This window comes from Dermacentor andersoni, chromosome 4 (assembly GCF_023375885.2).
Source record: "Dermacentor andersoni chromosome 4, qqDerAnde1_hic_scaffold, whole genome shotgun sequence".
Lineage (NCBI taxonomy): Eukaryota > Metazoa > Arthropoda > Arachnida > Ixodida > Ixodidae > Dermacentor > Dermacentor andersoni.
The window spans coordinates 6,679,365-6,696,865 of NC_092817.1; the positions used below are offsets into that span (position 1 = coordinate 6,679,365).

A 17,501-nucleotide genomic window follows, 5' to 3' on the forward strand; every position below is an offset into this window, starting at 1 on the left:
CACCGAACGGTGTAGCTGGGAGTTTACACAATTCCCGCAAGATATTCTTAAGGGTCGGCATGTACGCTTGCGATGCATGCCCCTAAAATGGCGATATTTACTGGCCGCTTCGTGCTACCATTCGTGATGTCAACACAAGAACATCAGTGTACAGTGCTCACGGAATGAAATAGGACACGGAGCATTTAGTAGAACCCTACATATGTGCAAAGTACGCGAGAGCACCATGTCATGTCGCTAGGAATTTGGTCACCAAACGTGACGAGGACTCCGGTGTAAGCGTTCGCGCCAAAATTACGTCGATGTGACACGAACTGCAGCCGGTTGAAACGAAAGTATGCGCACTACTTAGCCCTAAATTGACGCGTTTCATTCCGTGAGCACTGTACGTGTCGTACTATGAATTGCTCTGTTCAACTTATCTGCTGGCCTGAATATTTCGGCAGGAACGCAAGTTTTGTAGACGAGCCTCGTGTTGTAAAGAAGAAACATATGACGTCGCTAGCGTGCAGGAGCAAAATAAAAGAAAGTCGTAGTTTGGCCCGAAAGGCGAAGCATCGATTGCGATAGCAAATTAGTAGAGAGCTGTACGAAGTAACGATAGTGGTTTTAACGGCCCCGTAAACTAGTAAATATCGGCTAACTAAATTAACAAGCACGGTGTTACGCGGGCACAAGCAAACATGAACACATCTCACTCGATGACCACGCACACTCGCTGTCAAAACGTTGGCGTGAGGAAGCGCTGTAGCAGCAGCAGCGATCGTATTGACCTTCGTGCTGCCTTTCGCTTCAATGCCAAGTAAGCGACGAGGACAGAGCGCACACGAAACTATCAGCACTTCGCACGCTGTGCTCATCGCATATCGCTGTCAGACAGGGCCCGCGCGGCCGCGCCGAACGCAGCAGCGGGCGCAGTAGAGTGACCCCTCCCCCCTTCCTCCCCTCCCACGGTGCATTGCGCGCGACGTAGGACGACGCACTTCCTCCCCAGTTTCCTCCCTTGCGCGCGCGAGACTGAGCCGCCATCGTCGGGTCCCCTATGCACGCTTGCACTTGCACATATACCATACGGCGCGCGGTTACGATGTTATAGCCCTTGGTCTTTATTCGGAACATGAAAGCGACGTCGACAGAAACGGCAGCAGTGCGCCTGGAGTGTCCATGTAATTGTTATCGCAAAAAATCTTCTTGCGATTTCGCGTTGAGCCACTGCAATGCGTGGCCGAAGTTCTTTTTTTCCTGTAGGAACGATAAAAGGCTCACAAAAAGTAGAATCACATGTGCCCGCCAAAGCCAGCAGATTCACCGCAGACAGCTCTCAGTATGACGTCATGGCCTGTAGCATACGTATAAAGGCATCCTTTTATTATTTTTTGTTTTCGTCAAGGAGAAGCCGGACGACACAAGAACGCTTAGAGTTCGTTGCAGTTATAAACACACTGTCCAAAGGTGTCGCTTTGCACTGTTCTATGGTAAAGCCCCTCGATCGGTAATTTTGTGTGAAACGCTATGGAGGGGCCAGGGTGCCTTAAGAGCAGCGCACGCGGTATATGATCGAGACACGATATCATGTTCCACCGTGCGCCTTTGTTAACGTTGCCACTAACGTACGAGAAGTAGCTCTTTACGATGTCCAGTATCGTTTTGACTCTAGTTCGCCGTTTTCTTGCGCATTTAAGATGACGCGTATGTTATTATGCGATGTACGCTATCCTACGAGTGACGCGAGGAGCAAAACAAAAAACAAGCATTCCTCTAGCTGATGTGAAAAAAAAATTTGGTTTAAGAAGAATTGGTCATACAACGAAAATAAATCGCGTGTTCTAATAAACTAGAGGCCGCTCTGTTGCACATTCACAAATGTCATAAAGTCCATAAATGTGCATACTATCTTATTATTTACAATAGTTGGAAAAATTAAATTCTGTGGCTTTACGTGCCATAACCACAATTTTATTAGGAAGCACGCCGTAATGAGGGACTCCGAAATAATTTAGAACGCCTGTGATTCTGCAAGATGCACCCATTGCACGGTTCACGGGCGTTCTTGCATTTCACCGCCATCGAAATGCGGTCGCCGTAGCCGGTATTCGATCCCGCGCCCTTGGTAGCGCAATGCGAAAGCCACTACGGCGGGTCAGCTTGCGAGTGTCGAGAGCAACTACGAAGGTCATATGAAATTATGGGGTTTTATGTGCCAAAACCACAATCTGATAATGAGGCGCGCCGTAGGGAGGGACTCCGGAGATTTTGACCACCTGGGGTTCTTTAACGTGCACCTAAATCTAAGTACGCGGGTGTTTTCACATTTCGCCCCCATCGAAATGCGGCCGCCGTAGCCGGGATTCGATCCCCCGACCTCGTGCTCAGCAGCCTAACGCCATAGCCACTGAGCAGCCACGGCGGGTGAAGAATAATAATAGGTGCAGCTTTTACGAAACTAATGAACGCTGCGCACCTGCTGCAAGCGAGTGGTCATGACTATATCAGATTGTTAATATCATTACTATATGAATATGTTGTATGCCTTGTTTTCACCTAACAAGCGAAAACCGGCGCATTTAGAAATATATGTTCAGTGCCATGCCGGCCAAAAGTGAACGAAAGCTTGTCTTTCTTTTTTTTCTTTTTAGGCATTCGTTTACAAGAATACAATAAGGGCGCGCTGCATCTGATTTCCTGCTCGTCACATACCTGTAAACGCCGATATTATGCGCGGATGAGCGAATTAACGCAGTGCTACGTTACATTGCATTGCGAACTTCACTGCGTTCAAAAAATACGTTGCGTTCAAAAGGTGGCTGATTCGTCTTTGGTATTCTACTAATTTTGTTACAACAGCGCATACTAGGGAATAATAAAACAGCAGGACCACAGACAAGGACTAATGGTTCGACAGGCCTAGGATGGACACCAAAATGTTGCCGCTTGCACATAATAACCTACGTCAACAATTATAAAGTCTTGTAATATAATGAAAAACACTACATCTCCTGCGAAGCATGCCCGCTCGCACTGCGTGCTGCACTTTTGCATTGTTTAAATAATCTGAACAAATTGAAGAAGGGATCGCCGATTCGTACCCTGTTTGTTGGTTTGTTAGTGTGGTTTCTTTGAAGTCCTTTAATAATGCCTGACAACGAGGATTCGTGGAGATGAGTTCATCACATGATTTACGAGCAGCTCTATCTGCCACTGCATGTTTCTGTGAGTGATGTCACTTGTTTAAAAGAACGTCTGTGTCCAAAGTCTCGTGTTACTCGTTTGTAAAGGTTATGAGAAGAATCGCAAGCCTTGCGTTGCCAAAAACAAATGTGGCGACTGCTCCCCGGGTTTCCTGACAGACAAGAAAAAAAACGATTTCTAACCGGTTTAGCTCCTTACCGCCCGATTTTTACCCCTCGAATTTCAGAAGATACAACCCGAAAACGAAGGACCCTACCTATACCTAACCTAGCTCCCCAGTATTACCGGCACTTCCGCTTTTAGTACAGCGTTCCCGAGTTCGGCTGGAAGCAACGACTTTCATTCCGATAGCAATTATGCGGACACTCCAAGCGCAATTCCTCCGTCATCGCAGTCAGCGTCGCCGTACGCTGTGGGTGTTGCGTCACCAAGTGCGAAAACATCGTGACCCCGCGTGACCCCGAATGAAAGCGTGCCAGGGTGAGCCGAGGATGGTGGCTCGATCTCGCACGCGCAAGGGAGGAAGGCGCAGAGCAAGCGCGCCGCCTTCCATCGCGCGCAAGGCACCGGGAGTGAGGGGGAGTCTAGGCGCGCCGAGGGCTTTGTGTACGCTATGTTCTCGCCGCTTAGTTCGCGTTGAAGCGAGAGGCAGCACGAAGGTCAGTTCGCTGCTGCTGCGGCGCTTCCTGATGCCAGCATTTTGACAGCAAATGTCCGCGGTCAGCAAGTGAGATGTGTTCATGTTTGCCTATATGCGCTTGACATCATGCTTGTGAAGTTAGTAAGCGAATCTTAACAAGTTTATACGGCCAATAAAACTACTATCCTTACTTCGTATAGCTGTCTACTAAGTTGCTGTCGCAATGAACGCTTCGCCTTTCGGGCGAAATTGCGACTTTTTTGGTGGCTTTAACTTTCCAGGTATTGATTGGGAAACATTAACTTCAACTAACCCAACGGCGACCAAGGACCTCCAAATATCTGTCTAAATTACAATCTATTACAGTTAGTAACACAGCCAACGCACGTCAAACGAGATTGTGCAATATTTTTGACCCTATATTGACCACTAATCTTGAACTTCTGTCACCGTAATCACCTAAGAAACCAGTGAATACAAGGTTATTCATGCTCACTTCACATTTACTCCTATTATTCGCCGGATCCACAATAGAACAATAACGCTACATGACAAAGGAAATTATGAAGTCATTACTAATGAATTTAGCACCCATCTTATAACTTACAAAGCAAATTTTCACCTTATATGTATTCCTGAAAGCTAGCTCACATTTAAAAAACAAGCTATTCGAATTGACGCGCGAGTTCATCCGAACTACCAGTTTTCACGCTAATTCTCAGAATCCGTGGTTTAATAGATAACAAAAACGTCTCGAGAAAAAGAAAACGCTAGTTCAAGACGGCTGTACTGCGACGCAATGCCCAGCACGGGAAAAGTATTACCAGGGTCCTTTAATGCTTTCTGTCTGGCCCCGAAACTTCCGCGCACCGCTACGTGTAACGCCACACAGCGCCAGTGTCGTGTTATTTACCCGTTTAGTGCAGTTACACTTAAAAGCGTCAATTACCACCAACCCGCCCGCCTTCTAGTACTGCTGCGGGCGTACAGCGCCAGCACCGCGGCGCAAGTGGAAGGTGGAATGTAGAGTTGCTGCACATGGCTCCGCAGGGAATCAGAGTTGGGCATAGGTCCACCATCTTGCGATCCACTTTTGTGCAGTGAAACCGCCTCTCGTTAGTGCAGGGGCTTTTTTATTAGGCCCTCAAGACCACAAAGGAATTACAGAGGCGATCCTTCTCACGAGCTGGTTGCAGCACTGTGGAAGCTACACGAATTCTTAGCCAATAGGAAGGCCGAATGCCCCTCGAAATGTGCTCATCCGCGCAGCATCGTCTGCTCAGCGTCTGGTTGCCATCGTTAAGAACGGCCCGCTGAGGTCCAAGGCTGAGGTCAGACCATGTTGCGACAGCGGCATCAACTTTTCCTGGAACGCCACCGCAACCCTCTAGCCGGACGGCGTCACTAACTCTACTGTGTCCGCAGGACAATGCGCCACGTCCGCCACTCTGCTTCGCGGGATTGCCGAGATGAGTACGACGAACCAGGCTTTATGACTGAACACGCCACCGCCGATCTGGTCTGCCGCGAGCGGGGTGTTGCCGAGGGAACGTCTTTGGAGGCCCCTTCCCACGCGCCTTTCAAGACGCAAGACAATGGAGCACCGGCGCCCGCACTGCGGGGTTCAGCTGGGGGAATAAGATGCGCCTTTCCTGACGTAAGCCCCGAGTTCTGCGAAGACCATCTGACGTCGGTGGGGACCGTGAACCTGTGCGGAAGTGTGTGTGTGTAAGCCCTCCCGCAGAGAGGCGGCTCGTCTACTGGTCGAACGTTTTCCTCACCTAGGGATCGAGGGAGGACCGAGTGTTTATAAACCGATGTTGTGCGGCTGCTCAGTGTACTTTCTCTCTCTCGCAGTCATGCTAGACTAATGAACTGCAACGTCCTTATGTAGACACTGTAAACAAACCGATATTCCCCGTTCTCGATGAGAAGCAGTCCTTCCCTTCAACAACGTCCTCAGCGTGGATAAGTTGGACGACGACATGGGCCAGCTTCCATCTTATTCATGCCCGACTTCAATCTTCACAACTGGTTACGAACGGTGGGATTGACCTCCCAATCCTCACACCATCCTGTTACATGCTCCATGGCTGGTAGATTGAGACAAAAAAATTTTGATGTCGTAACCATAAGCTGCGTTTACATGCATGCGACAGCAGAGCTTCGCTTTACCTATACGCTTTCCCTGCAGTTACCCTACAGCCTCCTTAGCAAGTAGTACGGGCGAATGCCCTTACAAATGCTCGCCTGCACCAAAGCGTCTGCTCGGCGTCTATTTGGCATTTGCTGGCTACCGTCATCGTGTACCATGCTAGAGCGGGGTAGTAAACTAATGGTGCATCGTTAAGGCATCACGATGCTAATGCTGTGGCGCCATCTGCTAACTAGAAATCAAACCCGTTTTATTTAGCGAATACACATGTAGGATTCTGTGGTGAAACGTATATACAGCCAAAGGGTGTGTGCATCGGGTCAAAGGTAGCTCCCATCCTAAGTAGCATTTTTTTGGGAAGCATAGACAGAGAGTTGGCCAAAGATTTAGAAGGTGTAGTAAATAAGGTATACAGATATGTCGATGACTACTTGATTTTAGGCTGTCATGTAGACAGGGGTGCTTTCAGGAATAGGGTTGTAGAAGCCTTCAATTCTCAGGGCAAGGGTTTAACGTTTACTTCTGAAGTACCGGTAGATAACAAGCTACAATTTCTTGATGTCAAGTTAGAATTCCTACCGGAACATGTATGTTGGTCATTTTCACCCCGAGCTGGAAAACCGCTAATGAATTATGCCTCAAACCATTCCAGGCTCGTGAAGAATGGCATAGTCATTTCGTGTTTCCGGTCAGCTTTGTTGAATTCATGTCACAACACCGTAAAGAGTGCATTTTTTGAGCAAGTTGATAGGTTGAGAAAGGCTGGGTACCCGCTCGCTGTGATGTTGGCGTCGTGCGATAGGCTAATGAAAAAACTTAAACAGGATAAAGGACAATGCAAAAAGAATCAAAGGCAAAAGGATGTAGCTTCCAAGATTTCAGTGATTCGTATGTGCACGGCCTTTCACACAGACTTAAAAAGGTGGCTGGTAGTTACGCAGTAAAAGTGGTATTTTCAGCGAAAAACAAAATAGGTAGTGTGTGCTCTAAGGTTAAAAATAAGTTCGAAAAAAAGGATGCAAAGAAAGAATGTAGTGTCAAACATCCGAGCAAGAACCAATTTGTTGATTGCGCGATGAACGTTGTATATCAGATCCCTATGACGTGTGGTCATGTGTACGTAGGGCAGACTGCGAGATGCATTAACACCAGGTTAAGGGAACACTTGTCCAGTCTGAAAGGTCGCCCTAGCACGCATTTGGCAATGCATTGCCAAGAACATGATTGCTCCCCCTGTCTTAGTAGCACCAACATTTTGTATAAGAATAGGAATCAAACCGCGAGGAAAATTGTGGAAGCACACTGGATTGAAAAACAAAAAGAAAAATGCATCAGCCATCCATCGGTTTCATTGTTGGATAAAGAAAATTCACTTCTATCATCACATCTTTAACGCATTTTATCGTAAGTGGATGTTTCATGCACCTTGCTGTTCTTTTGTTGACCGGGTGGCTTTGGCCCACGTCTGTTTTTTATCACAAGTGGTATATGTACTGTAGATGTGCTCTCTTGACTTGATCGCGCAGATCTGTGTGTATTTTATGCGCTATAGGCGTGCTCTGTTTGACTAGATCGCGCAGATCTGTGGGCATATAAGCAGGTGGTTCTTCAAAAATAAAACCAGTTGTTAGAAAGCGCTCGTCCTTGTGTTTCTTCTATTCTTCGTCCCTGTTTGTTGCGCACAATAAGTTTTAAGATGAATTTGTTCCAACTAGGCCGACTCGCAGTCTTGCTTCCGTTTTACGGCTTCGTGCCGTGTCTGTAGTCCTAGCAGCGTGAAAACTAACAGCCGATCTCAATAATTACGACAAAGCATAACTAATGATTTGATTTCAGCTTGAGATAAGAAAGCGATGACAGATCTTGGCACTTGTTCCTCGCTGACAGGGCAGATAGCCAGTAAGAAACGCGAATTCGGATCGAAGCCGGTGGTTGGCCCTATATGGGCGCTGCCATGTTACCACTGCTGGGGTGGCTTCTCTGCAGCAATTCAGAGCTCCACGTGACTGCGCTTGACGAATGGCAACGGAGCGGCACGTGGGAAACAGAAGCCCAGCTCGTATATACAGCGACTCTCGTGGAATGGAGCAGACGCCGAATGGCGTCCGCTTGGCGTCCGCTTGCGGACTGCCTGCATCGGCGTGAGAACATTGTCGACACAACGTGCAGACGCCCCCCTGTTTCTGTACAGTGTTGAGAAACTTGGACTCGAACAATTTCGAAGTTGCTTCAACGCCTTGTTTCATTTCCACGTTCAAATGCGTTCGCAACAGCGGCTTAATGCATAATTCAAACTGTGCACTTATGACGAAATCGGCAAATCGCAACCGGCGCGCCCTGGGGCGACGATGATTGGATGAAACGGCGCATTGGGGCGGGGCCCGAGTCGGCGTCGGACTACGCTTGAAACCGACCACACACCGCGTCGCACTTTTATGCTGTTTCGCGCAAAAAAACTAAAAAAATGCGTTTCAAATTAACAAAGCTCACCAGTTGATCAACGAACTTGACAAATAGGTAATTAATGAACTAACAACGCTATCCAACTTATTACTAAACTAATTAACGAATTACTTAAATCATTAGTAAATTAGTACTAAACTATTACTAATCATTACGAAACCAATAACTAAACTAAATACCGACTAATTGTGAATTACTAATCACTTGTTAATATCTTTAGTGCAAAAAAACGCACGACATGAGCGAAGGCACACAGGACCCACTGCTGTGTCCTGTGTTCCTTCTCTTGTGTCGTGCGTTTCTTCGCGCTAAAAATATTAACATGCAATACCAACTATCCCACCAGTCTGTTTTACCTATTACTAATTATCGGTCACTAAACTAACAAAGGTAATCAACTAATTATCAAGCTAATACCTACAACTTTACTTACTAATCTAACTACATTAACTAACTAAACTCAATAATAAGTAACGTTACAAACTACAGCAACAAAGTTCTACCAATAAGCTAAGTTCATAATAATAACTAAGTAATACGCCAACTAAACTAAATAAATATGGTAACTTACAAAACCATTTAACTAATCAAACTAACAAAGCTAACCAACTGATTAGTTAAGTAATCTAACCGAAATAACAAAATTATTCACTGATAGCCGACCTAACTATTTTATCTAAGCAAATATAATTAACTTTCTAACTAATGAACTAATAACTAACACACTGAACGAGCTAACCTAGTATAGGTGACTTATCCAACTAACTAAACAAAGTGCCGATAGAGACAGCCGAATGAAACAGTTTGTGCAAGGACGACTAACAAGGGGGAGGCGGGTGAAGTCAATAATAAAATGGGGCCGTGTATAATTTAAACACAAAGGCATAGCACATTAAATTATTTTGCCAGAAGTTCCTGTTGTACACTCTACAAATTTGCTGAAATAAATGTGGGAGAGGCGCCTTTCCTCGTGAAAGATTTGATGTAATTTCCAGAATGACATCAGTTTGGAGGTATGCGCCATGTCGCAATCGCACCGCTGGCACGAGTTGTTGGAATCTCAGCGCTGACGCCCGTTGTTGCAAATGGGTCGCAAGCCCCAAGGGTAGCGTTGGCCTGGCGGCCTGGGGCACAGCTGGAAGCATCCGAAGGTCCCGGCAAAGCATGAGTTGACTGGTAACAGAACAACTTGTTTATTCTAGCATCGCAAATAGCGGGCGGTCCGGTCGACCGAAGTGGAGAGACGGGAGAGCACGTAACTCAACGAAAGAAATCGGAGCCTCCCTCGGCGTCCGGGAGCAGCTGCTCTTATACTCTGGGAGTCGAGGGGAAGAAGGAACGCCTCGTCAGAGGCGCACGTGATGCGCGGCACGGACAGGCTGAGAGACACGTTGGGACGAGTGTAGTGACGCATCCGCCGGGCCGGCGCCGGTCAGACCTCCTCGCTTCACACTTGGGGAGCTCCTCTCCCCGGCTGCCGCGCTTTGACAAGCGTGGGCACCAACATGCACACACACACACACGCACACTTGAAGACACGTGGCATTGAAACATGCCTGGACGCGCTTGGCGGGGAGGCGTATCGGCGGCGCTGAACGGGCCAAAATGTCCGCCGCTTTGAACGAAGCCCCGGCGTCCGTTGCATCCGCGCCGGCTATACCGCGCGTTGTAGGCGAAACGTAACAGACCGCCCCGCCGGGGGAAGGAGATCCCGATGGTCAGGGGACTACATCCGCTGTCCGGAGGGATGTCGCTCGATGATGCTCATAACCGAAGTCGGGCGTCCTTCGGCGTTTCTTGAGCGCAGCGCACAGAGAAGGCCTCGTTCTCTCGTTCAGGTTCACACAGGACACTGCAAAGTGACTTCAGGAGAGTTGACATTTTTGTTCTCGTTCCCGGCAAGCGTTAGAACTACGCCGAAACTCAACCGCTCAGTCAGCAAGCACGAAACAACCCTTACCAAGTCCTGCCAGGCTCTTTCCCCTTTTATACCACTGCCTAGTTCCTTACAGTAGTCTAGCAGCACTCAGAACGCGTCCACAAATTGGAAAATTGCACTACAAAGCACGTCATCACTTTGAAACACTAAACAAAAGCAATATGTTAAAAATCCTGCCTCAGGAAGAAAAACATCAGTAACAAACAACTCTGAGGCTGATTCCTACGTTAGGCGCTTCGACTTAAGCCATCGGCGTTACCGTTGAGACTCCCCTTTTTGTAACGCACCTCAAAGGAATATTGTTGAAAAGCGAGGCTCCAGCGCAGGAGGCGGCCATTTGTGGAAGAGATGGTCTGCAGCCATTGGAGAGGGCAGTGATCCGTCGAAAACCCCGTAGCCGCATGCGGCGCGGTCCTCAATGCAAACATCACCCCAGGCAGACACAGCTCCCAGTCAGTTTGTTGTGCAAACCACAATGCTCTCAACACACGCTTTATGACGGAGTGGAGCTTCTCAACGGAATTCGACTGTGGGTGGTACACTGAGCTGTGTAACAGCTTTACCCCACACCTTTCGAGAAAAGTTGTCGTCAAAGCGCTAGTAAACACTGGGCCCTGATCTGATTGGATTTCCGCAGGAAAACCAACTCGCGCAAATGTCGACAGTAGTGCATTGACTATCTCAACTGAGCTGAGTTCTTTAAGCGGCACTGCTTCAGGGAACTTTGTCGCTGGGCAGATCACAGTCAAAATGTGTCTGTACCCCGTGGTTGTTGCCGGCAGAGGTCCCACTGTATCAATAACGAGCCGTCTAAAAGGCTCCGTAATGATAGGTACCAACTTCAACGGCGCCCTCGATTTGTCCCCTGGTTTGCCCACCCGCTGACAGGTGTCACATGTCCTCACAAAGTCTTCTGCGTCACGAAAACACCCTGGCCAATAGTACTCTTGCAAGAGACTGTCCTTAGTCTTCTTAACTCCTAGGTGTCCGGACCACGAACCTCCATGCGACAAGCGCAACAGATCCTAACGGTAGCACTGAGGCACGATCAGCTGATCGAACTCCACTCCCCTGCGGTCTAGATACTTCCGGTACAGGACCCCACCTCTTTCCACAAAACGAGCATTTTTCTTGGCGATACCTTCCTTGACATTGTAGCGCATGTTTTCTAGGCTGCCATCCTTTTTTTGCTCGGCTATCAAAGCCGACCGGCTGACTTTTAGCAACCTATTCAGTCCATCTGACGTAGGCGCGATGAGCAAATCTGCAGATAGCTCTTCTAACTTTCCCGTGTCGGGCATTTCCTCTCCAGTATCTGGTGCCTTCAACGCTACAGGCTCAAGTTTATTCAGTTCGGACGTGCTCTGAATATCAGCTTGCTGCGCCTCCGACCCTTTCTCATTGTTCGACAACGTCGGCCCCGCAACTACCACCTTTGCAGCGAGCTCCCGAACTCTCGATCTGGTTAAGGCCTGAACGCTAGCCTCACCAAACAAAAGCCCCTTCTCGCGCAGGAGGTGATCAGACCTGTTCGAAAATAGGTACGGGTACTGGGGGGGCAGCATAGATGACACTGCGGCCTTCGTCTCAAGCGCTCCGAAAGGTCCTTCAATAAGCACTTTTGCTACGGGCAGACACACGCTATGAGCTTCCACGGCTTGCTTGATCCATGCGCACTCGCCCGTGAACATATCGGGTTCTACGTAAGAGGGGTGAACTACATTCATCGTAGCTGCGGAATCGCGAAGCACTCGGCACTCTTTCCCGTTCACGAGGAGGTCTCGCATGTAAGGCTCGAGAAGCTTCATGTTCTCGTCAGTGCTGCATAATGACAAAAACACGACTTTTGTTTTTGTTTCTGGACACTGCGCCGAAAAGTGACCCGGCTTCTGGCACGTATAACACACGCGCGCGTGCCTCGCCTCGAACCGCTTTCTACGTTCGGCTTCGGCTGCCGCCGTCTCCTTACGTTCGGTCGGACTGCTTTCACTCGCATCCGAACTACGTGTGTCCCCCTTTGCTCTCATGGGCGTGAACTTCGGCCTCTCAAACTTGGAGCCAAATTCACCCTTTTGACCGTCCTTAGCTCCGCGAGCCCGACGCGTCACAAACTCCTCGGCTAGCTCGGCGGCTTTAGCCACCGTACTAACGTCTGGCCTATATCCAAGACCCAGTACCCCACGTTCTCAGGTAACCGACTATAAAACTGTTCCAGCCCGAAACACTGCAGAACCTTCTCGTGGTCACCAAACGCTTTCTCTTCTTTGAGCCACTCCTGCATGTTTGACATTAGCCTGTAGGCAAACTCTGTATATGACTCACTTCTGCCTTTCTCATTTTCCCGAAACTTCCGACGGAACGCCTCCGCTGACAGCCTGTACTTTTTTAGCAGACTCGATTTCACTTTGTCGAAATCCTCTGCCTCCTCTTTCTTCAAGCGAGCGACTACGTCGGCCGCCTCGCCGGGTAACAAAGTGAGCAAGCGCTGTGGCCACGTTTCCCGAGAGAACCCCTGCTTCGCGCACGTTCGCTCAAAGTTAACCAGGAACAAACCAATGTCCTCTCCAAGCTTAAACGGCCGCATCAGGTCAGTCATTTTGAACAATACTCGTTCTCCTGTACCGTGTGCCTGACTTCCATTACGAGCGCGTTCCATCTCTACCTCGAGACGCTTCATTTCCAAAGCGTGTTCGCGCTCTTTTTTTTCTTTCTGCTCTTTAAGTTCGCGCTCCTGTTTCTCTTTTTGCTCTCTAAGTTCACGCTCCTGTCTCTCTTTTTGCTCTCTAAGTTCGCGCTCCTGTCTCTCTTTTTGCTCTTTAAGTTCGCGCTCATGTCTTTTTGCCCTCTCCTCAATGGTCTCAAGGCATTCCGACAGCTCGTCATCCTCAGCTTCTAACTCAAGAATAGCCCTTAGCAGTTCTGGTTTTCTGAGTTTGTCTGAGACATCCAGACCCAACTCTCTTGCAAGCTCCAGCAATATCGGTTTGCGCAACGACTTCAAATCCATGGCTGCTCTGAATGCTGCTTTCTCTACTGCCTACTATTGTCTTGCCGCAAACTAACCCGGCAGCAACGACAACCACAATTACCAGCTCTGTTTCTGACACTAACAAAAGCCTGGCAAAACTCAGAAGAAGAAAGTCCCGCACTCACCAAACCTCGCAGCCAAGAATTCAGCGCAGTCGTTCCGCTGCAGGCAACCAGTCATCACACAGGGCTCGTTGCACTGCTCCCGGATGGTCGTTGTGCTGCTCAGCATACAGTCAACTGCATATCTTCGCTACTGGTCTCCGTTGTCGCGATCTCACCGCTGGCAGACAGTTGTTGCAATCGCACCGCTGGCACGAGTTGTTGGAATCTCAGCGCTGACGCCCGTTGTTGCAAATGGGTCGCAAGCCCCAAGGGTAGCGTTGGTCTGGCGGCCTGGGGCACAACTGGAACCATCCGAAGGTCCCGGCAAAGCATGAGTCGACTGGTAACAGAACAACTTGTTTATTCTAGCATCGCAAATAGCGGGCGGTCCGGTCGACCGAAGTGGAGAGACGGGAGAGCACGTTAACTCAACGAAAGAAATCGGAGCCTCCCTCGGCGTCCGGGAGCAGCTGCTCTTATACTCTCGGAGTCGAGGGGAAGAAGGAACGCCTCGTCAGAGGCGCACGTGATGCGCGGCACGGACAGGCTGAGAGACACGTTGGGGCGAATGTAGTGACGCATCCGCCGGGCCGGCGCCGGTCAGACCTCCTCGCTTCACACTTGGGGAGCTCCTCTCCCCGGCTGCCGCGCTTTGACAAGCGTGGGCACCAACATGCACACACACACACACGCACACTTGAAGACACGTGGCATTGAAACATGCCTGGACGCGCTTGGCGGGGAGGCGTATCGGCGGCGCTGAACGGGCCAAAATGTCCGCCGCTTTGAACGAAGCCCCGGCGTCCGTTGCATCCGCGCCGGCTATACCGCGCGTTGTAGGCGAAATGTAACAGCCATCAAACTCGCCGTAAGATTGTATTGTTGTTCTACTTACTTTTTCAACAAAACGCTGTTTTATGCATTGAAGCGCAAGAATAGCTGGAACTCCCATGTATTCCGTCCCGCACTTGGCAAAACCACATCTCGAAGTAATCCTGCAAATTCATTTCAAGTCTCGCAAATTCACCGGATACAATTCGCAAACTACTATACGTGCCGTAATTTAATTAAGTGAATCAGCAAATTTTCGTTAATTAGCTGAATATGTGTTTCAATTTCTCGTGCTAGTAATGTCCGCCTCTTTGAATAATCCAGCTCAATGACAAGAATTATGCTTGTCGGATGATGTATAGCCATAAGTTTAACAAAGGGCAACCATGTCCACACCATCAGCCGAACCAAGGCGCAGCCAAGGGTATTGCTTTCGCAATATTCCAGGCTTAACCAATTTGAGAAAGGCTAATAACAGCATCGATAATGCTGGAGGCAACGTTTATGAGTAGGTTGGTTTTTTCCTGAAGCCGTATGAACGGGGTATACCGATGTAAAGGGAGCTTTGAGGCGAGTTCTATACTCCAGACAATTTTTCGGCCACATGATCAGATGATTTACCTCGTGCGTCTCATCTACTATTGCTTGTGACACATCCCTTTGTATGTGGCTTATTAAGCGAAAGCCTTAGACCTCTGTTTCAAGGTCCCGTTATGAGCTACAGAAAATATCACGTGACCGAAGGAAGGCGGGAAGCGAACGAAAGCATGTGCAGCCGCGTATGAGAGATGAATAATGATTAGCAAAGTAATCATTGATTAGCGATTGGATTAAGATGAATTCGGGGGTATTAAGAAGGATTAAGGTGGATTAAAGTCGATGAAGGTGCATCAGGGTGAATGAGGGTGGATTAGGGTGCATAAAGAAGGACTAGGTTGGATTAAGGTCGATGAAGGTAGATTAGGGTGGATGAAGGTGCGTTGAGGTGCATTAAGGACGATTATAGTGGATTAGGGTGGATTAAGAAGGATTAATGTGCATTATTCTGTATTATGTGGAGAGAAATAAAGATTATTATTATATTAAGGAGTATTATGGTGGGCTAGGGTGAACAAAAGTGAATGAAGGGGGATTAGGGTGGATTACGGGGGATTATGGTGGACTAAGGTAGATGAATGTGGATTCGGGTGGATTAAGGTCGATTATAGTGGATTAGGGTGGATTAATGTGAATGAGGAAGCATTAGGGTTTATTAAGGAGTATTAAAGTACATTAAGGAGGGTTAGAGTAGATTAAGGTTGATGAAGGTGGCTTAGGGTGCATTAAGGAGGACTTTCGTGGATTATGGTGGATTAAAGTGAATGACGGAGGATAAAGGTTGATGAATGTGGATTCGGTGGATTAATGTACATTAGGAGGATTATGGTAGACTAATCGGTCTTAATACTCAATGAACCCCAATTCACCTTAGTCCACTCTAATCCACCTTAATGCTCCATCATCCACCTTAATCCAACCTAATACTTCCAATCCACCTTAATACAATCTGTCAATCTACATCGCCCCTAATGCACCTTAGCCTACCCTATACGGTCTAGATCCTCCTTTATCAAACCTAATTCATCATAATCCGCCTTAATCCTTCTTCATCCACCTTACTCCTTATTCATGCACCTTAATCCAACTTAATCCTCCTTAATAGTCCTAATCTACCGTAATACACGCTAATCCACCTCTATCAAACCTAATCCAGCTCCATGGTCCCTAATCCAGCTTAATCTACCCTAATCCGTCCTATTCGGCCTTAATCCTCCTTTAACAACTCTAATTCACCTTAATTCACATTAATCAACCTTAACCTTCTTTTATCCACCTTAATCCTCCCTATTCCTTGTTCATGCACCCTAATCCACCGTAATCGGTCTTAATACCCTTTCATCAACCTTTCGCCTTAATCCACCATAATCCGCCTTAATCCTCCTCCACCCACCTTAATCTTTATTCATTCATCTTAATCCCTCTTAATGCACTCTAATCCACCTTAATCTTCTTCAATACACTCTAATCAACCTTAATCCTCCCTAATCCACCTTATGTCAAACACTAATGATTAATTAATTAACTTGGGTTATCATTCTCTTATACAGGGGTGGACATGCTTTGGGTCACCTCTGGCCTTCCTTGGGTCACGTGATACCTCCAGTTTACAACGCGACCTTGAAACATACAGATCCAAAGGCTTTCGCCTTAAAATTTAAAAAAAACTCAATGTTGACTAGCTAACGCTCATCACCTGCAATACCACGGGTATACTTGCCACTAATTTTTTCAGGGCGCAAAGCACATCTATAATGCTGCACTTTCGACTGAATAACAACAGTTAGCGACATGCGAGGTGATGGAGCCGCCCCAGAATATTAAGCATACTGAGGACAACCGCAACAAAAACGCTGGTGAGCAGGCCGGAAGAATGAAAAAAAAAATGCAGCATTACGGGAGGCTTTGCTACGAGCTATGGACGTCAGACTCTGGAGTTTTGCAAGACGCGAAGCGCCACCTGCCGGTGCGAAGAGGCAGTAATTGAGTAGTGCGAAGCCCGACTCCCTTGCTAAGTTGCCTATGCAGCTAGCGACTGTGAAACAACGATTTAACTAGATTTTGGTCCATATGACGAGCGTTTTGCGCATTTAACACCCAGACAGAGAGCTATGAATTTCAACGCTAGTCGGACGCGCCTCCGAACTGCCATAAAGCGCTTGCTGGCTCATTCGTCAGACTGATGGCAGAAACGACGGCAACCGCGATAGCTCCGCGCGCTACAATGAAACGCCGCAATCGACGCTACTGTTGTGTTGTAAATTGCCATGTACGTGAAGGACGGAATAACAACGTTCAGTTTTACCGATTTCCATCGCGATCGTATGCAGGGGAAAGGTGAGAGCGCTGGATACGGGCCGTTCAACCTGTTGGGTAATCGGATTACTTGCATTCCCCACAACACAGCGGCTCGCATGAGAAAGTGCGACAATATTGTCCTTCTGTAATTGTGTTGCGTAGCCCTGGCGGAGGACCGTGGTAACTAAGCGAAAACTCAAGAATCTACAGCCGCCACTTCGTTGGTAACAGAAAAAACAACGTTGCGAACCATCTTG

At 48.0% G+C, this 17,501-nt stretch overlaps 1 protein-coding gene across 2 annotated transcripts in view; it reads right to left on the reverse strand.

Annotated features, from left to right (window-relative positions):
• Window positions 1–17,501, reverse strand: part of LOC126535923 (isoprenyl transferase-like) — a 168,416-nt gene that overhangs the window by 133,150 nt on the left and 17,765 nt on the right. The window lies entirely within an intron of this gene.